This window comes from Vipera ursinii (genome assembly GCF_947247035.1).
Source record: "Vipera ursinii genome assembly, chromosome: 4".
NCBI lineage: Eukaryota > Metazoa > Chordata > Lepidosauria > Squamata > Viperidae > Vipera > Vipera ursinii.
Window position 1 is genome coordinate 15,659,125 of NC_139514.1, and position 25,210 is coordinate 15,684,334.

A 25,210-nucleotide genomic window follows, 5' to 3' on the forward strand; every position below is an offset into this window, starting at 1 on the left:
ATATTCCTCTTTCCTAAGTCATTCTCATATTGGGTTTCCTCCCCCCTCCCCAATCAAAACAAATCTTTATTACAGTCATTGACCAATGTAAGGAGGGCAGGGTACCAACCATCAGTAATTTAAACAAATACAAAAACATGAGAGTAATTTTATGTATGTTCTCTATAAAAATGAAAATAAGCTCATCACCATAATAGTTCAGTTCAGTAAAGACAAGGTTCTGTAATTCATTGTTTATGTGTAATATATTGTGTATTACACATAATATTGTTATAGGGTGGTAGAGCTTTGCATGTATTGCAATAGCATTGTGCAAATCATTCCAACAGTGTTTGTGACAGCACTATATTATATTCATCATAGGGCACTTTCACCTCACATTTCAATAAAAATATAAAAACAAAATATGAAATATAAAAGCTAAAATATTATAAACGCATGTCTAGATTACAGATATACCTCCTTTATCACAGAGTCCTGAAAAGGGCCTTGTATTCATACTTTGGGGCATAATTTAGTATAGTGTTCATGTGATAATAGCCAGAAGATCACTAGAATTAACTGGCTGATGTATCTTTTGTTTTGTCTTGAAGTGACGCACTGTTAAGTCTGACAGCACATAATTGACCTTAGCTGGTTTAGGAAACTGGTTTGGACCTGGCTAATACAGGTAGCCCTTGACCTATTTGTTTAGCAACTGTTGGAAGTTACAACAGCACTGGAAAAAAAAAGATTTACAACTAGTCTGCACTTAAGGCCGTCACAACATCCCCCTAGTTACGTGATCAGAATTCAGGCACTTGGCAGCCAGCATGTACTGTATTTACAACAATGCAGTGTCCCACTGATGTGTTCACCATTTACAACCTTCCCAGCAGACCTCTGACAAAGTCAATGCGGGAAGCCAGATTTTACTTAACAACTGCCTCATTCACTTAACAACTGCAGTGATTCGCTCAACCAGGGCAAAAAAAAAAGAAAATAAAAATCAGATACAACTTATTTAGCAACTACCTTACCTAGCAACAGAAATTCTGGTCCCAATTGCCATAAATTGAGGACTACCTGAAGAGATGAACAGGAAACCCCAGGGATGTAAACTAGGCTGGGAGAGCAATAGCAAATCACTTCTGTATTGTCAGAGAAAAGTACAGCAACCTGTTCAAATCTTTGCTCAAGGGAGCTTTATGTTATCCATCAGCACATTTATACAATACAGCCATAAAAAGGGTGATGGGGTTTGGGGTTTTCTTTTGTGTCTTTGAGTCGGCATTGTCTCTTGACAACTGCCTGGACTAGTTCTTGGCAAGATTATGGCTTCTGAGAAACAAAAGCAAGACATTTGTGTGAAAGTGCAATCAATACATTGCAAGGTCTCTTGGTACGTTTAAATTTTGCACATTAAAGCTTTTTTGTTGTTGTTTGCTAACAAAATCTGAAAGCAAGAAGGCCAGAAATATCTTATTTCATAGGAAATCAGTTTGCTTTACAAACATTCAAACACTGCATTTTGTGCAGTTAAAGCACTTTTTAAAAAACCATGAATACCCTTTTAAAGTAGGGTAGGATCTACGTCTAGGTTGCAGATAGAAGACTGAGGCTGAGAAAATGTGTGACTTTTCAAGACCACATAGTGCTGTGTGTCACACTAAACTTCTGATTTAGCTAAGTGTGAGTGAGCATTTGTCCATTTGTACTTGAGACAGACAACCATTTTTCTTGCCTTTAATGATCATTCCCAACATTTTCTAAGCATTAAAATGCTTACTCACTCTTGAATGAGATGGGTGGTATCTAAATTTGATAACCACAGATAGTCCTTGAGTTATGAGTGTAATGGAGCCTGTCAGAGAAATGTTGAAAATGTAAGCATAAACCAGGTTCTTATTATCATATGTGGTAGATATGTGTTAAAGCAAGGAGATATTGGACAAAAATTCACACTTGCTTAGAAAAAATGTTACAGAAACACATAAACTATAAACCTGAAATTTTTTTACTAGGTATAATGCCAGAAAAACGTGATAAGCAAACTACATATTTGATATGACATGTGATAACAGCAGAAAGAATTATATTTGCACAATACTGGAAGAACAAAGAAACACCACTAGAAGAAGAAATAATTTTAAAAAAATACTAGACTGTGCGGAAATGGACAGGTTGAAAGAAAAAGAAGAAAGAACATTTTCCAAACTTGGGACCGATTTTATCAATGGTTACAGAAAAGATTTAGGGATTAGGAATTTAATTTGTATTAGTGGATAAGATACTCAGACAACACGTTTTGTTGAATGATTGCTATTGAATTCTATTAAATTAAAACTTTATATAAAAAAAGAAAACTTGTAGAGTGAATCTTGTTCGAGGTACGAGATTACTCCCTTGCTCGTTAAAATGCATGCGGCTCGTTAAGTGAACATGAGGTACCTCAGGGTGGGGAGGGCTGTGGAAGGCCTAGTGCTGGAACAGGCCCCCAAGGCCTCCCCGAGCCACTAAGATACTGCATGCTTCCCCCCACACACACACTTCCTGCTGTGCCGGACTCACCTGGAAAAGATCCATCTCCTCTCTGCCACGGTTCCTGCTGCCACCCAGATTTGAGGCCAGGGAATGCTTCTGCGCCCCCCCCCCCCACAGCTTGATCCGGGCTCCGGAGGCCTTTTCCGGGCCGCTGCCACCCAAATTTGAAGCCAGGGAATGCTTTTACAGCCTCCCTGCGGCCCGATCAGGCCTGGAAAGTGTGTCCAGATACCGGATCGGGCAGTGGAAACATTCCCTGGCCTTAAATCCTGGTGGCAGCGGCCTGGAAAGCAGAGTCCAGATTGGGCCATGGGGGAGGGGGGCACGGAAGCATTCCTTAGCATCAAATCCAGGCAGCAGAAGCCTGCAAAAGGCCTCTGGAGCCTGGATTGGGCGGCGGGAAGGCGTAGAAGCTTCCAAGGCCGATTCAAGCCTTGGAGGTGTTTTCCTAGCCATTTGCGCCAGGAACAGAGGTTGGGGGCAGCTTCTGCATGCCTCCGGAGGTTGGATCCAGTCCTCGGACTGCTGCAAGATGCTGCTGCCCGGAACGGAACTTCCAAGGGCAAACGGATCAAAAAAAAAGTCAAGATGACAATCACAACTGCCTGGTTAAGGATCACCTCTTAATTACTTTATTGATTTTGATTTTTTTTTTATTTCAGTGACTATTCAAGATGGTCATTTTTAAAATTTGTAAATGTGTATGCTAACAAGTGTTGCACTGTATAAAACTATGCAACATACAGTACTGGCCAAAATTGTGGAAACCTTTTGGGAAAAGTATTTTTGACGGGGGGTTTGGCTAATAACACCACTTTTTTTGGAGTAGTACCATAAAATTATGTATCGGTGGAAAGATAATTAATCAAGAATGTAATGCAACCAGGTTTGTTCAATTATCTGTACTGTATTCTATGAAACGTTATAGCCAAATAACCAGAAAAAGGAAGCACAACTTGCTTAGGTTGATATCAGGTAGCTTTCCTTCATCTGATTGTAACCAATGAGCATGAGTGTTTTAGAGAGCCAATCAGGTGTCATCTTGTTTTGGCAAAGAGCCAATCAGATCACAGTAGGATTCAGTTATTGATGTCATGTATTGAAGCTGAGAGGAGGACATTTGTCAGTGTGTTATGTGATTGTTATATATTTATATTTATATTTTATTATATTTATATACCGCCCTTTCCCTGAGGACTCAGGGCGGTTTACAGGGAATTAAAAATCAAAACATACAAAAGTTAAAAACCAGTTAAAAAATATTAAATTCACCCTGTACATTTAAAAACCCCAGTTAAAATTTTCTCCTCAGCCTGGGCCCGAGAGCTCGAAGAGCCAGGTCTTCAGGCCCCGGCGGAATGATCGGAGGTCGGGGGCAGTCCTCAGCTCCACCGGCAGCTGGTTCCAGAGGGCAGGCGCTCCCACTGAGAAGGCCCTATCCCTGGGTGTCACCCGCCGGCAATCTCTTACCGGCAGAACCCTGAGCAGAACCTCCCTGTGGGAGCGCACTGGGCGAAGGGCGTTTGATGCCGGCAGCAGATGTTCCCTCAAATATCCCGGACCCAGGCCATGTAGGGCTTTATAGGTGATAACCAGCACCTTGAATTTCACCCGGAGGGCAACCGGAAGCCAATGCAGCTCGCGGAGTAGAGGTGTTACATGGGAGTATCGGGAAACCCCCATTACAACTCGCGCGGCCGCATTCTGCACCAGTTGAAGCCTCCGAGTGGTCTTCAAGGGCAGCCCCATGTAGAGAGCGTTACAGTAGTCCAAACGGGAGGTCACAAGCGCATGAGTGACTGTGCGTAGGGCGTCTCGGTCCAGATAGGGACGCAACTGGCGCACCAGGCGAACCTGTGCCAAAGCCCCCCTGGTCACGGCTCCTATGTGATCTTCAAAATTGAGCCGTGAATCCAGGAGGACGCCCAAGTTGCGAGCCCTATCAACGGAGGGTAACACCTCACCCCCCATCATTAGAGGTGGAATAACATGGTTAACCCGAGATGCCGATATGCACAGCCACTCAGTCTTGGCAGGATTGAGACGAAGCCTGTTTCTCCCCATCCAGACCTGAACCGCCTCCAGGCACCGGGACATCACGGAGAGGGCATCACTGGGTTGGTTCAGGGTGGAAAGAAAAAGTTGGGTATCATCAGCATACTGGTTGTACCCCACCCCAAAACCACGAATGATCTCGCCCAGCGGCTTCATATAGATGTTGAACAGGAGAGGTGAGAGAACCGACCCCTGAGGAACTCCACAAATGAGAGACCTCGGGGCGGATCTCTGCCCTCCTGTCAACACCGACTGCGAGCGGCCCCGGAGGTAGGAGGAGAACCACCGTAGAACGGTGCCTCCCACTCCCAACCCCCTGAGACGCCGCAGCAGGATACCATGGTCGATGGTATCAAAAGCCGTTATCAAGTTGGTTGGGGTTTTTTTTGTGTTCTTTCATTTAGTGAGCTTGTAAAACGTAATAAAATTAAAGTAATAGTGCAAAGGGTTGACTGGTCGCCCAGAAAGCGATGTAAAATAGTATTATTAAGTGAACAAGGCTACAGTTATAAAGAAATTAGAAGAAAAATTGGTGGAAACTTAACCAAAGGTGGCATTTCTACTGTACACTTTTCCCAAAAGGTTTCCACAATTTTGGCCACTGCTGTATATACAGAGTCCACAACTGAGACCAAAATTTCTGTTGCTAAGCAAAACCATTCTTAAGTGACTTTTGCCCCATTTTGCGATCTTTCTTGCCACAGTTGTTAAGTGAATCACTGTGGTTATTAACTTAGTAAGAGGATTGTTAAATGAACCTGGCTTCCCTATTGATTTTCTTGTCAGAAGGTCACGGACAATGATCTCATGACCCCAGAAGACTGCAACCGTCATAAATATGAGTCAGTTGCCAAGCATCTGTATTTTGATCACCTGGCCAGGGGGGGGGGAATCCTGCAAAAGCTGTTAGTGTGAAAAAGGTCATACGTCAATTTTTTCAGTGCTGTTGTAACTTTGAATGGTCACTAAATGAATTGTTGTAAGTCGAGGACTACTTGCAGAACAGCTGCAAAAAAGTATAAAAGAAATATAAAAAGGTAAAGGTTCCCCCGCACATGCGTGCTAGTCGTTTCCAACTCTAGGGGCCGGTGCTCATCTCCGTTTCAAAGCCGAAGAGCCAGCGCTTGTCCGAGGACGTCTCCCTGGTCATGTGGCCGGCATGACTAGACACCAAAGGCGCACGGAACGCTGTTACCTTCCCACCGTAGTGGTCCCTATTTTTCTACTTGCATTTTGACGTGCTTTCGAACTGCTAGGTTGGCAGAAGCTGGGACGAGTAACAGGCGCTCACTCTGCTACGCAGCACTCGGGATTCGACCCGCCAAACTGCCGACCTTCCGGTCGACAAGTTCAGCGTCCTAACCCACTGAGCCACCGCGTCCCTTCATAAAAAAGAAATAAAAGAAATAGTTATGCCCAAATAATAAAATAATTCAGCCTAGCTAAAGGGATACGTTAACATTAAATCTTTTTCTGTCTTTTTTACAGTAGTCATTCATATTAAGTAATCTTACGTTCATATTGATCATATTCTCAACCCTGTGGTCTCCCCTTGATTTATGGAGGAGCATTTACTTTACTGGAGGAAAGTATTAAATCATTTGAAAGTTTAACAAGAGCCAACAAAACTATCAACCAATTGCATGACTAATAATAAAAAATACTCTAGTTCAGGGTGACATTTGCTGTTGTTAATTTGGAATAGGAACTAACTTGAAAATCTGTCCTTCTAAAACTCTTAGTCTGTAGACCAGGGGTGTCAAACTGCCGGGCCACGGGCCGGATGTGTCATCTGGAAGCCACGCCCACCCCATTATACATTGTGCAACATCACGTGACGTCGCGAGTTTGACATTTGTGCTGTAGACTATACGCCCCTTTGCAATATTTATTTATTTATTTATTTATTTATTTATTTATTTATTTATTTATTTATTAATGGGATTTATATCCTGCCCAGGTAGCAACCAAAACCATCCCAAAGAAAAAGAAATGCAAGAAAGCAAAATGGCTGTCTGAGGAAGCTTTGCAAATAGCTGAGGAAAGGAGGGAAGCGAAAGGCAAGGGAGAAAAAGAAAGATACACCCAATTGAATGCAGAATTCCAGAGAATAGCTAGAAGAGATAAGAATGCCTTCTTAAATGAACAGTGCAAAGAAATAGAAGAAAATAATAGAATAGGGAGGACCAGAGATCTTTTCAAGAAAATTGGAGAAATGAAGGGAACGTTTAATGCAAAAATGGGCATGATAAAGGACCAAAATGGCAGGGACCTAACAGAGGCAGAAGAGATTAAGAAGAGGTGGCAAAATTACACAGAAGAACTATACAAGAATGAGCTTAACGTCCCTGATAATCACAATGAGGTGGTCACTGACCTCGAGCCAGACATCCTAGAATGTGAAGTGAAGTGGGCCTTAGAAAAGCTGAGCAACAACAAAGCTAGTGGAAGTGACAGTATTCCAGCTGAGCTATTCAAAATCTTAAAAGACAATGCAGTAAAAGTGCTACACTCAATTTGCCAGCAAATTTGGAAAACTCAACAATGGCCACAGGATTGGAAAAGATCAGTTTACATTCCAATTCCAAAGAAAGGCAGTGCCAAAGAATGTTCAAACTATCGCACCATAGCACTCATTTCTCATGCTAGTAAAGTCATGCTTAAAATCCTACAAGCTAGACTTCAGCAGTATGTGGATCGAGAACTACCAGAAGTGCAGGCAGGATTTCGAAGAGGCAGAGGAACTAGAGATCAAATTGCCAACATACGCTGGATCATGGAGAAAGCTAGGGAGTTCCAGAAAAACATCTACTTCTGCTTCATTGACTATGCTAAAGCCTTTGATTGTGTGGATCATAACAAACTGTGGCAAGTTCTTAAAGAGATGGGAGTACCAGACCATCTTATTTGTCTCTTGAGAAACCTATATGCGGGTCAAGAAGCAACAGTGAGAACTGGACACGGAACCACTGATTGGTTCAAAATTGGGAAAGGAGTCCGGCAAGGCTGTATACTGTCGCCCTGCCTATTTAACTTATATGCAGAGCACATCATGAGAAAGGCAGGGCTAGATGAATCAAAAGTTGGAATTAAGATTGCCGGAAGAAATATCAACAACCTAAGATACGCAGATGATACCACTCTAATGGCAGAAAGTGAAGAAGAACTAAAGAGCCTCTTGTTGCAGGTGAAGAAGGAGAGTGCAAAACTTGGGTTGAAACTTAACATTAAGAAAACCAAGATCATGGCATCTGGCCCTCTCAATTCCTGGCAAATAGATGGGGAAGAAATGGAGGTAGTGACAGATTTTATTTTCCTGGGCTCCAAGATCACTGCAGATGGGGACTGTAGCCAAGAAATTAAAAGACGCTTGCTCCTGGGGAGGAAAGCCATGGCAAATCTAGACAGCACACTAAAAAGCAGAGACATCACCCTGTCAACAAAAGTGCGTATTGTCAAGGCTATGGTCTTTCCAGTTGCAACGTATGGCAGTGAAAGTTGGACCATAAGAAAGGCTGAGCGCCAAAGAATTGAGGCCTTTGAACTATGGTACTGGAGAAGACTCCTGCGAGTCCCTTGGACAGCAAGGCGATCAAACCGGTCAGTCCTAGAGGAGATCAACCCTGACTGCTCTTTAGAAGGCCAGATCCTGAAGCTAAAACTCAAGTACTTTGGCCACCTAATGAGAAGGAAGGACTCACTGGAGAAGAGCCTAATGCTGGGAAAGATCGAGGGCAATAGAAGAAGGGGACGACAGAGAATGAGGTGGCTGGATGGAGTCACTGAAGCAGTAGGCGTGAGCTTAAATGGACTCCAGAAGATGGTAGAGGACAGGAAGGCCTGGAGGAATGTTGTCCATAGGGTCGCGATGGGTCGGACACGACTTCGCAGCTAACAACAACAATCCCGCCCTATCTCCCGAAGGACTCAGGGCGGCTAACAACAATAACATATAATAAGTACAGAAATTAAGATAAAAATAAAATTAAAATCATCTGTGCAATAAATTAAAATTAAAAATTAAAAATAAATTAAAAATTGTAAATATAATTAAAATGCCTGTCAGTCCAGGTCAGCCAGGTGGAAAAGGAGTGTTTTGAGGCCGCGGCGAAAGGACTGGAGATCTTGGGCCATCCGAAGCTCAGGGGGGAGCTGATTCCATAGGACTGGCGCTCCCACAGAGAAGGCGCTCCCCCTGGGGGTCGCCAGCCGACATTGTCTACCCGACGGTACCCTGAGGAGGCCTTCTCTGTGTGAGCATACTGGGCGATGGGAATTCGTTCCCGGTAGCAGATGGTCCTGCAAGTATCCCGGGCCTAAGCCATGTAGGGCTTTAAAGGTAAGTACCAGCACCTTAAATCTCACCCGGAGGGCAACCGGTACTTAGTTAAATACTTAGATAAACACGCAGCTCCTGCTTATAGTCCACCAGAAAAGGAAATGAAGAATGTCTTAAGCTACTTTCCTGCAAGCAATTTAAAAATGCCCAGGGAAGATCCTGCAATTACACTATATGCACAAATGCACTCTTCAGATGTGTTTCCATGAATGCTATCAATTCTGTAAAATGTTTTAGAAGCACTTTTGTTAAGTTTGTTTTAGAAGCATTGTTCTTCTCATTGCAGGAATTGGGTATGTCTAATTTAACGAAGAGAAGGGTGAGGGGTGACATGTTGGCAGTGTTCCAGCATCTCAGGGGCTACCCCAAAGAAGAGGGAGTCAAGCTATTCTCCAAAGAGCCTGAAGGCACGACAAGAAGCAACGGAGGGAAACTAATCAAGGAGAGAAGCAACCTAGAACTACTGTAAGAAGAAATTTCCCAACAGAACAATTAATCGGTGGAACGACTTGCCTCCAGAAGTTGTGGGTGCTCCAGCACTGGAGGTTTTTAAGAAGAGACTGGACAATCATTAGTCTGAAATGTTATAAAGTTTCTTGTTTGAGCAGGGAGTTGGACTAGAAGACCTCCAAGGTCCCTCCCAACTCTGTTATTCTGTTACTCTGTTGCATTCATTTGGAGTGCCGGTAATTCTCCCATATAGTGCTGTGACATTGGAGTTGAAGCTACTAATACTGCTAAGCTTGTAAGCCGCCCTGAGTCTTCGGAGAAGGGCGGGATATAAATGGAATAAAAATAAAAATAAAATAAAATAATAGTAATCACATTCTATCTCTAAGCACTGCCTGAATAAGAGGAAAAAAGATATAGCTCAATTCCCTTCCATCAGTATGTAGGAAATTTGGCATGCTTCATTTTCCCAGAAAGTTCTAGTTTGCTTGCAAACATTGTCCTCTGATTGTGACACAGTTTGCTTTCTCCAAGTTAGAGGAAAATAAGACTCACTTTTCCTGAATCTATATTTAGCATGAAATCAGATTGGACTGGTTTTTTTTGAGTAATTTGTATCGGATAGGGGCATTTCTCAAGCTCTAGACTAGGCAATCTCTGAGTATTTGAAAGAAGAAAAATAATATAATTTCATAAAAGACTGTCCATGACCGATCCTTCTTAACTTAGACTCCCAGTGCTGAACTGGGTATGATTCATCTGTTCTTGGCAACCTCATATGTTTTGCTATCAGTGAAAAAGAAAGATTTCCAGCCAAATTGTTAGCTCTGAACTTTGGAAACAGTTGAATTTGGTTTCAGTGGGAAATGACATTGAGAATGTAGTGACTTTGGATGACCCTGTTCTACAGAGTATATAGAGAGAAGGATGGAGTTTGCATAGACAGACGTATGAAGAGTGTCATTCTGTGTGTGATATAGAGAGCAGTTATCCTGCAAAACAATCTTAATGGCAGATAAAAGCCTAGCAGCAGCATTTGTAAAACATTAGGGCTTAACCTTGGTTAATTGGAATTTGGGAAAGGGGCTTTGTTGCCTGAACTTAGCTTGTTTGGTTAGTTTGGGATTCACTGTACTATGGGAACTGAGAACATGAGTTAAGCATGTTATGTGGATACAGGTAATCTCTGTTCTGCACCAGCCTGCTACCGTCCCTACAGAAAAGGCAGGGACAACCCCTTTTACAAGAAGGCAAGAGGCTGGAATTACGCCTGCCAAATTTATAGCTACAAAAACAAACAAGACACGAACCAAGAAACAGGAGCTTTAAGAAACAGGAACTATCCAAGCGGTTGCCTTCAGCAAACCAGCCCTCCCACACATTCCCCTTATATAGAGTTCAGGGCGTGGCTTCTGTCTGCCTCCTTCCGAGGAGCCCCATTGCCTTCCTCTGTTTACTCCTAATTGACTGGCTCCTGCGTTGGGCGTCCTTGAACAGGGCCAGCTGTGGGTCATCTTCATCCACGCTGTCAGGCTCACACAGCTGGGTCTCCGTGGTGACCAAGTGGGAGGGGCCTGGCTGAGGGCTCTCATCAGCAAGATCTTCAACCCCCTCAGCAAGGTCTTCAACACCCCCCTCCTCCTCTGAGTCGTCTGACCCAACTGCCGAACCCACAGGCTGACCCTGAATCACAACAATCTCTAATCTCTGGCTGTGAAAATTGGACCATAAGGAAGACTTGAGTGCCGAAAAACTGATGCTTTCAAATTGTGGGGCTGAAGACTCTCGAGAGTTCCTTGGATTGCAAGGAGAGCAAATCAGTCAATCCTAAAGGAAATAAACTCCTTTGGGAGTTCGGATACTGAAGCTGAAGCACAGATACTTTGGCCACCAAATGAAAAGAGACGACTAACTGGAAAAAACCCTGCTATTGGGAAAGACTGAAGGCAGAAGGTGAAAGGTGAGATGGTTAGATAGTATCATCAATGCAATGGGCATGAATTTCAGCAACTATGGGAGATAATGGAGGACAGGGGTCCTGGCACGCTATGGTCCATTGGGTTATGAAGAAACAGACACACCAACTGAACAAAAACAACAAAGTATTTGAACAAGTGTTCCATGGTGGCACCCCAACCTTCGACTGAGGACACCCACTGTTGCTCTCTCCAACTAGTAAATGCAAACATGCTAAAAGAAATCTCCAAGAACCAATTGAGCTAGTCTCTGCTTACTCTCTTACCATAATTTTTTTGTGTAGCAACAACAGCCAGGTGCACAAAGAGTGAATGGATGGCAGCAAGATGCCTTAGCTACAGGCAAGTGGGGGGAAATTCCAGAAGACAGACAATACAGAATTTACAGAGTTGAAGAAATGCTGCCATTTGGAATAGCAGTTCAGCCAATGCAAATATGCTAATGCAGCCCAGCCAATAGAAAATTAGCTTAGTTTCCAAAACTCCTTGAATTGTGGGTAGAGAGAGCAGTGACTAAGATCAATGCAGTCCCCACATTGGAAGAAGTGATGTCTCTGGACTATTTAAAATAAGTTAAACCAACAACGTGATTCCTATTTTCTTTTCTTTCTTCTATTCTTCTTTTCCCAGTGGATCTGCTGATCTGCAGAGCAGATTCCAAATACAGGAGTACCTTGGTACTGAACTGCTTTGAAACTCATCAAGTTTTGTTCTCAATGCATTCATCTGAAAATTTTGTCCCGGTACTCATCGTTTGTTTGATATTCAGTGTACAATAGAACTTGTCAGTGCCTTGTGACTCACTACACCAGGGATAGGCAACCTTGGCTCTTTTATGACTCGTGAACTTCAACTCAGGAAGCACAGCTGGCTCAGGAATTCTGGGAGTTGAAGTCCACGAGTCATAAAAGAGCCAAGGTTGCCTACCCCTGCACTACATTATTCCTTATCTGAAAAATTTCTTTGGTACTCATTGTTTTTGGTCCTCATTGAGCCTCCCAGAACCAATTAACGATGACTACCAAGGTACCATTGTATGCTTGAGTGATGGCTGAATGATTTCTTGGATTGCACCAAATTGGGAAATACTCATTCATCACTTTAAAACCTTAGCTTTCCTTAAAAATAAAAATATCTACCATACATATAAGCTTGCAAGTTATGGAGGAGGCAGATGTAACCCAAAGTTGGTCACTGCTGGGATATCTGATTCTCTTCTTAGCTCATGGCCCTTCCACAAACTCAATTATAAGAGAAATAGCTATTAAGTTAGTTCAACCAGGCAAATGTCATAGTCGGCTTGATCAATTTAAATGAATAGCACGTTGCCTTTCTGCTTTTCTCACCTCGTTGTTTTCCTTTTGAATTGGGTCTTAACCACTAAAATATGACTTTGCAGGCACAGAGGGAAATCTGGATGTCTTTGGGGATACAAATGTGTTTCTAAGGAGGCTTCCAGATGTTGGTGTTCTCCAGTGATTTGAATACTTTTCTGGGAGCCTGGCACCTGCAGCCCAGATGTCAGCTATGCTAATAAATTCTTGCAAGGATTTGCTTACTGTCCAAGGGAAACCAGCATGAGCAGTGTGGGAAGACTCAGCACTGTGCAAAATGTGCTGTTAAAACTCCAAATCTCCATGCTAAGGGGGTGTGTCTTCCCTTAGTTCTTCCCTTTTTCCTTTTGCTTTTTCCCCCCTACTCCTTCTTGCTAAAAAAGGTAACATTCAAAAGTGCTTCCAGGTTGTACTTGAGATGGAGCTGCCAAAAGTCCTGGATCAAATCAAGCAGACAGGCAGGCTGATGCATCTGGTTGCAAAACCACAGAGTTATAAAACTCTGGCAGAAGGAAATAGGTTGTTGAAACCTTTCAGTGGCTGCTCCAGTGAACAGCTGTGCATCTGGGATGGGCCGGTGGGCTGGGGAAATGGCCTTTTAGAGTTTATTTCAATTTATACCTGATGACCCAAGGTTTTCTTTCAGGGGTTGAGAATTTGACACCCGTGAAGGAAGAGGGCAGGAAATCTAACTTAGCCATTCAAAGGGGTTGCTTTGCAGAGGAAAACCTGGCTGTTTGGAAACCGTTTTTTTTTTACAAGTCCGTTTCCCAAACACTAATTGTGCAGTTTATTTCAAAGACTCAAGGCCAGGAAAAGGCTGGATTTTGCTAAGATTGCTACAAACCAAAGGTGAGCCAGTTTGGCCTAGTGCAGGGGTAGGCAACCTCGGCTCTTTTATGACTCATGGACTTCAACTCCCAGAATTCCTGAGTCAGCAGCTGACTCAGGAATTCTGGGAGTTGAAGTCCATGAGTCATAAAAGAGCCGAGGTTGCCTACGCCTGGCCTAGTGATTAAAGCAGCAGGCTAGAACACAAGAGACTGCAAATTCAGGTCCCTCTTTAATCATGAAAGCCAACTTGGTGACCTTTGGCCAGTCACTGTCTCTCAGCCCAACCCACCTCACAGGGTTGTTGTTGTGGGGAAAAATAGGAGGAGAAATGTGTGTTGGATCTGTTTGCTGCCTTGAGTTATATGTGAAAATAATGAAGGTGGGATATAAACAAACAAACAAACAAATAAGAAGGTACTACTCTTACAGCTACATGGCACAATAGGAGATTATTATTTCAGAAAAAGGTACCAAGCCAAAGATAAGCAAGCAGGACAAATAGATTTTCTTGGGAAACTGGAATTGTTAGGGTTCTCGTGAATTCCTTCTCAAGACTTTAACTCTGTACAAGTGACACCTTGATACTTCCCTGCTTCAAAACTTGTTGAATTTGTTACTTGATGCATTTTGGCATGAAAATGTTGTCCCGGTACTTGTTGTTTGTTTGGTACTCAATGCTCTATGATAGGAAAAGGGGGACAGCCGCAGAGAATGAACAGGAATTCAGCCATGCTGGAAATATCACTGTAAAACAGAGGTGGGGAACTATGGCCCTTTTATGACTTGTGGACTTCAACTCCCAGAATTCCTGAGCTAGCCACACTGACTCAGGAATTCTGGAAGTTGAAGTCCACAAGTCATAAAGGAGCCATAATTCCCAACCTCTGCAGTAAAAGAAAGAGGAGGAGTGCCACAGAGGGTAGACAGGAAGTCAGCCATGCTGGAAAAGTCACTGTAAAAGGAAGAGGGGGACAGCTGGAAAGAGTAGACAGGAAGTCGGCCATGCTGGGAAAGTCACTGACGTAGGAAAAGGGACAGACGGAAAGTTTTTCCCAGCTAAAACAAAGGATCATGTGGTAAGGCACATGGTTTGTTTGGTACTCGTCAGTTTTTAGTACTCATTGCACCTCCTGGAATTAATTAATGATGAGTATTTTTTTATTTAGTTATATTTATATACCGCCCTATTCCCTGAGGACTCAGGGCGGTTTACAGGGAATTAAAAATACAAAATACAAAAATTAAGAACCAAATTAAAAAATATTAAATTGACCCTGTACTCAATTAAAAAGAACCCCAAATTAAAAATTTCTCCTCAGTCTGGGCCTGAGAGCTCGAAGAGCCAGGTCTTCAGGCCCCGGCGGAATGATCGGAGGTCGGGGGCAGTTCTCAGCTCCACCAGCAGCTGGTTCCAGAGGGCAGGCGCTCCCACCGAGAAGGCCCTATCCCTGGGTGTCACCCGCCGGCAATCTCTTACCGGCGGGACCCTGAGCAGACCCTCCCTGTGGGAGCGCACTGGGCGAAGGGCGTTTGATGCCGGCAGCAGGTGTTCCCTCAGATATCCCGGACCCAGGCCATGTAGGGCTTTATAGGTGATAACCAGCACCTTGAATTTCACCTGGAGGGCAACCGGAAGCCAATGCAGCTCACGGAGTAGAGGTGTTACATGGGAGTATCGGGAAACCCCCATTACAACTCGCGCGGCCGCATTCTGCACCAGTTGAAGCGTCCGAGTGGTCTTCAAGGGCAGCCCCATGTAGAGAGCGTTACAGTAGTCCAGACGGGAGGTCACAAGCGCGTGAGTAACTGTGCGTAGGGCGTCTCGGTCCAGATAGGGACGCAACTGGCGCACCAGGCGAACCTGAGCAAAAGCCCCCCTGGTCATGGCTCCTATATGGTCTTCGAAATTGAGCCGTGAATCCAGGAGGACACCCAAGTTGCGAGCCCTATCGACGGGGGGTAACACCTCACCCCCCATCATTAAGGATGGAATAACTTGGTTAACCCGAGATGCCGATATGCACAGCCACTCAGTCTTGGGATTGAGACGAAGCCTGTTTCTCCCCATCCAGACCTGAACCGCCTCCAGGCACCGGGACATCAAGGAGAGGGCATCACTGGGTTGGTTCAGGGTGGAAAGAAAAAGTTGGGTATCATCAGCGTACTGATGATACCCCACCCCAAAACCACGAATGATCTCGCCCAGCGGCCTCATATAGATGTTGAACAGGAGAGGCGAGAGAACCGACCCCTGAGGAACTCCACAAATGAGAGACCTCGGGGCGGATCTCTGCCCTCCTGTCAACACCGACTGCGAGCGGCCCTGGAGGTAGGAGGAGAACCACCGTAGAACGGTGCCTCCCACTCCCAACCCCCTGAGACGCCGCAGTAGGATACCATGGTCGATGGTATCGAACGCCGCTGAGAGATCTAATAGGACCAGGACAGAGGAGCAACCCCTGTCCCTAGCCCTCCAGAGATCATTCACCAGTGCGACCAATGCCGTCTCCGTGCTGTGTCCGGGCCTGAAGCCCAATTGGTACGGGTCCAGATAATCAGTTTCCTCCAGGAACAGAGGGAGCTGATGCGCCACCACGCTCTCAACAACCTTCGCCAGAAAGCGAAGGTTGGAGACTGGACGGTAGTTGTTTAAAACAGCCGGGTCCAAAGCAGGCTTCTTGAGAAGGGGTCTCACCACCGCCTCCTTCAAGGCGGCAGGAAAGACACCCTCCTTCAAGGAAGCAGTTATTACTGCATGGAACCAGCCTCGTGTTCCTTCCCGAGCCGCATAAGCTAGCCAGGAGGGGCACGGATCCAACAAACAGGTGGTGGTGCTCAGTCTCCCCATGATCCTGTCTACCTCATCAGGGGAAACAGGGTCGAACTCATTCCAGATAACGTGCTCAAGACCGCCTGATTCCTCCACATTAGACTCTGCCCAGTCAGAGTCCAAGCTGGTCCGGATCCGAGCGATTTTGTCCGCCAGATGATGACTAAACTCCTCGGCTCGTCCCTGCAAGGGATCCTCTCTCACCTCCTGATTAAGGAGGGAGCGAGTCACCCTAAACAGGGCGGCCGGGCAATTATCTGCGGACGCGATAAGGGCGGCAAAGTAGTTAGACTTCGCCGTCCTTATCGCCGCAAGGTACCACTGTATTTGAAATGTCAAAGCATATCAGATATATCAATATTTGGAGTTTCTCTGTACCTACTTACTGGGCAGTTCGTTTCTGTGGACAAAATGAGTGGAAGAAAAACCAATTGCATTTGTTTTGCATTAACTTAGCATTCAAAAAGGAGAAAGTTGAAGAGGAGACGTTTTATTCCAGAATCTCTCAGAAAAGACCCTGCAACAAGTAGGATGAATTGGAACAAGAGAGAAACTAGTGAAATAATAAAGGGTTGAGCATCAAGAGAAAGAAGGACAAATAATAATAAAGCAAAACTGTTTATTCTATTATGATAAGAATAAAATTGGAGAACCAATTAGGTCTAATGGTTAAGGCACCAGGCTAGAAGCCAGGAGACAGTGAGTTCTAGTCCTGCCTTAGGCATAGAAGCTGACTGGGTGACTTTGGGCCAAATATTCTCTCTTACCTCAACCCACCTCACAGGGTTGTTTTTGTGGAGAAAAGAGGGGGAGAAGTATATTTTCTGCCATTAAAAAATTGTATTTATTAAATTTGCCACCCATCTTTTCATAATAATAATAAACATATACATGCACATTATGTGTGTGTGTATATGTGTGTGTGTGTGTGTGTGTATGGGGTTTGAATAAATAAGATGAAAATAAGTAAAACAAAAGGACAAGCTTCAGAGCTAATTAGGCTTATGAGTGCTATACCCGAGTGTCAACTCTATAAATGCAATGTGTATCTGAAGCAAGCAATGGAGAAGCTCCAAGCCATGTACACCTGCAAAACATCATTTGGTACCACACCCAAGAAATAACAGTCACACCTGGCTACACCTTTTGGCTCTAAAATCGCTCCCCTTGTGGGAACCTCTTCTCTGCAATGTTGCAAACCAATTTATAACAGGATGAGACAATGAGGTGATTGTTGAAGAATCCCAAGAGGTGAGATTATTGAATGACTACTTTGATAACAGTAAGGGGGCAACCAACCCCATTTTTCCCCAGTAAGTATGAAGCAGCATACTCTGTATATAAAAATAAATTAGGCTTCAATAAATTATCTTACCTAAAAGCATAATTATACTACAGTGATACAGTTTCTGTATGTTGCTTTGAGTGACCTGCTAGATGGCAGCTATATAAATTGGCTGATTGACTGATTAAATAAAGGCAGAAATAAAAGTGGCAGCAGGCATTATTATTTATTATTTATTTATTTATTTATTTATTTAATTTATATACCGCCCTTCTCCCGAAGGACTCAGGGCGGTGAACAGGGCAATACATAAAAACTAGATACAAAAATTAAAAATTATTAAAGCGTGATTAAACAATGCCCATAATAAATTAATACAGATTAAAAATTGAAGTCCATTTATAAAAATCCCACCCCATCCCATCAGGCCAGGCCAGCTTGTTTAAAGAGATGGGTTTTAAGATTGCGCCGGAAGGAGCAGAGATCGGGCACCATCCGGAGCTCGACTGGAAGATGGTTCCATAAATCCGGTGCACCCACAGAGAACGCCCTCCCCCTGGGGGCCACCAGTCGGCATTCTTTGACCGGTGGCACCCTGAGGAGGCCCTCTCTGTGGGAGTGTACTGGGTGGAGGGAAGTTGACACCGGCTGCAGGTGCTCCCCAAGGTATTCCGGACCCATGCCATGAAGGGCTTTGTAGGTCATTACTAACACCTTGAACCTCACTCGGAAGACAACTGGAAGCCAATGCAGCTCGCGGAGCAAAGGTGTGACATGGGAGTATCGGGAAACTCCCAATACAACTCTCGCGGCTGCATTCTGTACCAGTTGGAGCCTCCGAGTGGTCTTCAAGGGTAGCCCCATGTAGAGAGCGTTGCAGTAGTCAAGACGAGAGGCCACGAGCGCATGAGTGACCGTACGTAAGGCATCCCGGTCTAGATAGGGCCGCAACTGGCGCACCAGGCGAACCTGGGTGAAGGCCCCCCTAGTCACAGCTACTATATGGTCTTCTAGGGAGAGCTGTGAATCTAGGAGGACTCCCAAGTTGCGAGCCCTATCTACAGGAGGTAATAACTCACCCCCCATAGTGAGGGGTGGGATATCCTGAATATCCCGAGATGCCGGTACGCACAGCCACTCAGTCTTGTCAGGGTTGAGTCAAAGCCTGTTCCTCCCCATCCAGACCCGGACCGCCTCCAGGCATCGGGACATCACGTCGAGGGCATCACTGGGGTGGTTTGGGGTCGAAATGAAAAGTTGGGTATCATCAGCATACTGATGATACCCAACTCCAAAACCACGAATGATCTCACCCAGCGGTTTCATGTAGATGTTGAACAGGAGAGGCGAGAGGACCGACCCCTGAGGGACTCCACAAACGAGAGGGACTCCACAAACATTATTATGCCAATATTGCATCTCACCACTCAGCATAATTTTGCCACCTCCACAAGATACTGCTAAATTCAGCATCAAAAACGTAGAGTGACTGTAGAACTATAAGGTTTTTCTGAAATATCATAAAATGCAAGAAGCCACAAGATTGCTGAATAGGGCTCAGCCTACTTTTTTGGCCCCTTAACCCATCTCTCCCCCACCCACCCACCATATACAGATAGTCCTCCAGTAACCGCTTCAACTGAGCCTGGCAATTACAGTTGTCAAGTGCTAGAGAAATCAGGAGATCCAGGCAGTTCAAATGGGTTTAAAGATTTATTGCAAAGTTAAATTTTCTACAAGTATCTGAACCAATAATGGTCAAAGCAATTTGGCGGTAGATAATTTCTTTGTGAGTTACACAATGATAATAAAGGTATTCTATTCTATAAGGAATCCAAGGTGGGCTGGACTTAGATCTCTTGTGGGTGTAAAGGAATTCATGACTGATGATGTGTTTGACTTCGCCCTCAAGTTCAGCCTGATCATCATCTACAACAGTCATAAGTCATGATGGTTGTTGTTGTGGTTCCTCGCCAGCCAGTGGACCCGGCAGCTGAGTCTGGGGAATCAGAGGAGGAGGAGGATGGGCCTCTGATGAGCTCCAAGACTTACAATCTGACAAGGAGCCTGGCCCTCCACCCCTACTCAGGCTGAGACACAGCTGTCCTGGGAAGCTGAGTCAGACTCTGAGGCATCACAGCTGGAAGACATCATAGATGCTCGCTAACGCCGATAGGCAACGAGAGTTGAACAGAGGAAGGCAATGGGGTGGGTCCAAAGGCAGAGGAGAAGGCATTAGGAAGCCACGCCTTTGGGGCTGCATAATAAAAAGGAAAGGTGTGGGAGGTGCTGGTTGCTGAAGGCAACCACTTGTGAAGGAATCCAGTTTCATTGAATCGTGTTTTGTTTGCCTGTGCCTTTAGACAATTTTCCGTTTGAGAAACAATCAAGTTTCATTTAATCATGTTTGTTTGCCTTTGCCTGTGGACATTTTGCAGGTCTGTAAATCATAATAAAAGGGGTTTGTTTTTCCTACGGTTCCAGCCTACTTGTTGGAAGAGGGGTTTCTTCTTGTGAGTTAACAAGGACTCACATAGGCTGGGACAGAAGAGTTGTAAAACAGATCACCATGTGTTGGGACACAACTTTATGACCTTTTTCACAGTGGTTATTAAGCGAAGGGGTGATCGTAAAGCAAACACCGTGGTTGTTAAACAAACACCATGGTAGTTAAGTGAACGCCACAGTCTTTAAGTGAACCTATTCTAGTTTTGTTGGAAACTGGAAGTAAACTCCAGTTTCTGGCAAAACTATCGTAAATATAGTCATGTGAACATAAGTCACTGCATAAGAAGAGGCTAGACTGTCACTTATATGAAATGGTATAGGACAGGGGTAGGCAACCTTGGCTCTTTTATGACTCATGGACTTCAACTCCCAGAATTCCTGAGTCAGCATAGCATAGCATAGCTGACTCAGGAATTCTGGGAGTTGAAGTCCATGAGTCATAAAAGAGCCAAGGTTGCCTACCCCTGGTATAGGAGGTTCTCCTGTTAGAGCAGAGGGCTGGACTAGAAGACCTCCAAGGTCCTTTCCAACTCTGATTCTATTCTATTCTATTCTATTCTATTCTATTCTATTCTATTCTATTCTATTCTGTTCTATTCTATTCTATTCTATTCTATTCTATTCTATTCTATTCTATTCTATTCTATTCTATTCTATTCTATTCTATTCTATTCTACACTAAAAGCGCCTAAAATGCAGCCATGTGATTGCGGGGCGGGGGGCGGGCAGAATATCAGCACTTAGAAACTTGGCATAACTAGTTTTTGGGAGTTCATTAACTTCAAACTGTCAGTAAGCAACTGATCATAAGTTGAGGACTACCTGTACATAGAGTCCAGTGTTGAATTGCAATAAATAAATGAACATTTTTTTAAAAAAAAATCAGTAATAAGCCCTTTATCTATAACAATGCAGAGAAAAAGAGGCCTATCCTGCTCCACCATCAGAGAGTTAACAAAGTGGCAACAGGAATGCCTCTGTAAAGTGTGTGTGTGTGTGTGTGTGTGTGTGTGTGTTCTCTCCTCAGTTTCCCTCTGTTCTTGGAAGTTAAATTTGAAGTCCAGGAAAACAGACACGTTTAGTTCATTTGACAGAAAAAAAATGGATAGTGAAAGTGACAGCCTGCCTGAGGATAATGAGCAGCTGGCCCAGAAACGCAGCATGTTCAGACCTGATGTTTCACCTTTGGTTGCTTTCTTCCTGGTGTGTTTGTATACCATTAAAGCACATCTCTAGGCAAGGAGAGTGTGTTCTCTTGGGGGTTGTTGCCAGTCCCTTCATGCACTGTGCATGGAAGACAGAAATAAATAGAGAAACAATCAAATAGGATGCAACTCAGGGCAACTGGAACATTTATGGTGACTTTAAAAGTGATATAATAATAATAATAATAATAATAATAATAATAATAATAATAATAATAATAATAAGAAGAAGAAGAAGAAGAAGAAGAAGAAGAAGAAGAAGAAGAAGAAGAAGAAGAAGAAGAAGAAGAAGAAGAAGAAGAAGAAGAAGAAGAAGAAGAAGAAGTAGTTGTTGTTGGAAGGGACCTTGGAGGTCATCTAGTCCAACCCCCTGCTAAGGCAGGAAACCCTATACCATTTCAGACAAATGGCTGTCCAGTCTCTTCTTAAAAACTTCCAGTGTTGGAGCATTCACCACTACTGGAGGCAGGTTGTTCCACTGGTTAGTTGTTCTAACTTTCAGGAAGTTTCTCCTTAGTTCTAGGTTGCTTCTCTCCTTGACTAGTTTCCATCCGTTGCTTCTTGTCCTGCTTTCAGGTGCTTTGGAGAATAGCTTGGCTTTGGGGACCAGCTAGTGAAATAAGCAATACATCTTCAGCAGAGAAATAACTAAACTATCCTGAAGGAATTGAGGGAACAAGGAAAAGCGGACCAGTGTGGGAATTTCGCACTCTCAATTCCCACTGTAATCTGATGGTGCGGATAGTTGCTAAGATGATGATGATGATTCATGATATAAATTTTATTTTGGGGTCCGTGTTGCTTTTTGAGCAACATGGTTTTCTTGCAGATGTTTCATTACCAATCTAGGCAACATCATTGATGAACCCTGATGATATTACCTAGTTTGGTAATGAAACATCTGCAAGAGAACCACCAAGATCAGAGACCACCAAGGACCCCACCAGTTTAACCCTGAGCTATTTATCTTCTATTGATACATTTTAATATTTTTAAAAGATTTTTATCCCATCATAACGTGGGATTAGAAGTCACATCCTCTGGGGATATATACAGACAGTGCCTTATCATGGGAAGTCTCTTTTTCCTTCTGATTAGCAGTAAAGTGCAAAATCAACGCTGATACTGTCTGGACTCATCTTCATGAAGAGTTTGGGGTTCTCCAAGGGCTGCCAGACTCGACTGACTATGACCCTTTTAAATGTTAGTGAAGCAAAGCCAAATGGATTAACTTTGACCTACTTCCTTCTTCAGAGGCACTGTGCATTATAATAGAAAAGTTTAACCAGAAGAAAAATAGATTCTGGCAGCCAGGACAGGAACAGCTTTGAGTCATTTTTAAAAGGGAAAGCAACTTAAAGGTGGGTGATAATGAAAGATAAACCTGTTGCTCTTCCTTCTCTACTTCTTCCCTGTTACTCATCCTGCATGACTGACTGAATACTGCATGAACAGCAATTGTGAAAGGAATATAATTCAACTACCTTGATATTCAAATTGTGGCACATACTATTTGAGGATTCTATTACTTACAGCTCATTACCTATATACATAGAATGAAGGCTACTGTTAAGCTTGTAAGCCACCCTGAGTCTTCGGAGAAGGGCGGGATATAAATGTAATAAAAATAAAAAATAAATAATCAATGACAGCTGCCCTACGGTAGTAGCTGTCCTGCACTCTGGAGTGTGTCTTTGAAAATGAGGTAGACAGTGCAGTTGGTGCAAAATAAGGCCGTCAATTTTTCAAGTGCAACAGATCAATAATATCATGTTACATCTCTGCTTTATCAAGAGTGTTTCTAGGTCCAAAACAAAAGGCGGATTTTCAAGAGAAAGTAAGTAGGACCAACCCCCCCACACACACACACAAAGAGAGAGAGAGAGAGAGAGAGAGAGAGAGAGCGCTAGCGAAAACATTGCTGTTTATTACTATGGTATACAAAGTGTAGTAATCTTTGACGTACAACCACAAATGGGGTCAGAATTTTTATTGCCAGGCAAGGAGATGGTGAAGTGAATCATGTCTGATTTTACAAACTTTTCTTTTTTGCCACAGTTGTTGGACAAATTTTTGCAGCTGTTAAGTGAATCATGCAGTTGTTAAGTGAATCTGGCTTCCCTCATTGACTTTGCTCGTCAGAAGCCAGCCAGAAAGGTCACAAATACCAATCACGTGACCCTGGGACATTGCAAACTTTATAAATACATGCTGGCTGCCAAACACCCAAATTTTGATTATGTGACCCTGGGATGATGCTACAGTCATAAGTGTTAACACCAGTCATAAGTCCCCTTTCCCAATGCTGTTTGAAGGGTTGCTAAATGAATGGTTTTAAATTGAGAACTACCTGTGTGCACGTGTCTATGTGTCTACACAAAGAGAGAGAGAGAAAGAAAGTGAGAGGCATCAAATATTTTGAATATGTGCACGAAGAAAATCTAACTATATAATATAATGTTATAACATATTATAAAATTATAGATATATATACCCATGTTTTCCCCAAAATAAGACCGGGTCTTATTGTTTTTGCCTCCAAAAGAGGCACCAGGTCTTATTTTGGGGGGTGTCTTTTATACTCACCTCCGGCACCGTCAGCCCCACCCAGCCGGTCCTCTTCTTCTGGGGCCAAAGGAGCAGCTTCATTTTGCAGCTGCATTCCGGCCTGCCTTTTGCAATCAGGCCTTTCCGGAAGGCCTATTCAGTCAAGTACCGACTGAATCCATAGCTCGGTTCTCGACTGCAGAGGTCTTGCAGAACCAAGCTATGGATTCAATCCATAGCTCGGTTCTCGGCTGCAGTGGCCTTCTGGAAAAGCCTATGACTGAGATATGCAGGCCTGGCTGAAGAAGATACCGCAGAAGAAGTGGGCCAGCGAGGAGAGGCCTGGCTGCCAGGTAAGTGCGTGTGCAGCCTGTGTGGCACATCCACACACCCCATCCCACCATAGCTTGATTTTTAGGTGTGTGCCTCGCCCAAAGTAGGGCTTATTTTGGGGGTAGGGCTTATATTAGGCCCACCCCCAAAAATCAAGCTAGGGCATATTATCAGGGTAGGCCTTACTTTCAGAAAAACACAGGTAGTTTATATTTAAGAGCCCTGGTAGAGCAGTGGTTAGAATGCATTACTGCAGGCTACTTCTGCTGACTGCCAGCTGCCAGCAGTTTGTCAGTTCAACCCTGACCGGCTCAAGGTTGACTCAGCCTTCCATCCTTCCAAGGTCAGTAAAATGAAGATCCAGATTGTTGGGGAAAATAGGCTGACTCTCTAAGTCTAAGTCCTATTGCTATTGCTATACACAGAATTTTAACTAAATGAATGAAGCCTCTACTACTCCTTTACTTTACCATACAACATATTTAGCTGCTAGTTTCTTCCTCTTCCCATTTATTTACAGTACAGAGTTAGGAATGCTAACAACTTTGCCTGCCCACTCATTACTATCTGAAAGTTTACTATTTTCATTCCTTCTGAACTGAGACTTGTTCAGTTCTCCAGCTCCTGAACCAGTGGTGTTTGCCACCATCTACAGTTCAAGGCTGTGTTTTGCATTCTGCCAAATCTTTGCAGAATCTCTCTCTGGCTTTAGCTGCCTGGGATATCTTCATAGCAATAGTTCCTCTGATTCCTAGCTCATTCAGGCATGGCCTTTTCTGCTTCATCTCCCATCTAGTCATCTTTCACTTCAGAAGCATCTCTGCCAAACCTAGAAGACTAACCATCCCTTTCCCCAGCCCTCATCTTCCTCTTCTGGCTTCTTTCTTTCAATAGCAATAGCACTTAGACTTATATACTGCTTCACAGTGCTTTATAGCCCTCTCTCAGAGGTTTACAAATGTCAGCATATTGCCCCAACAATCTGGGTCCT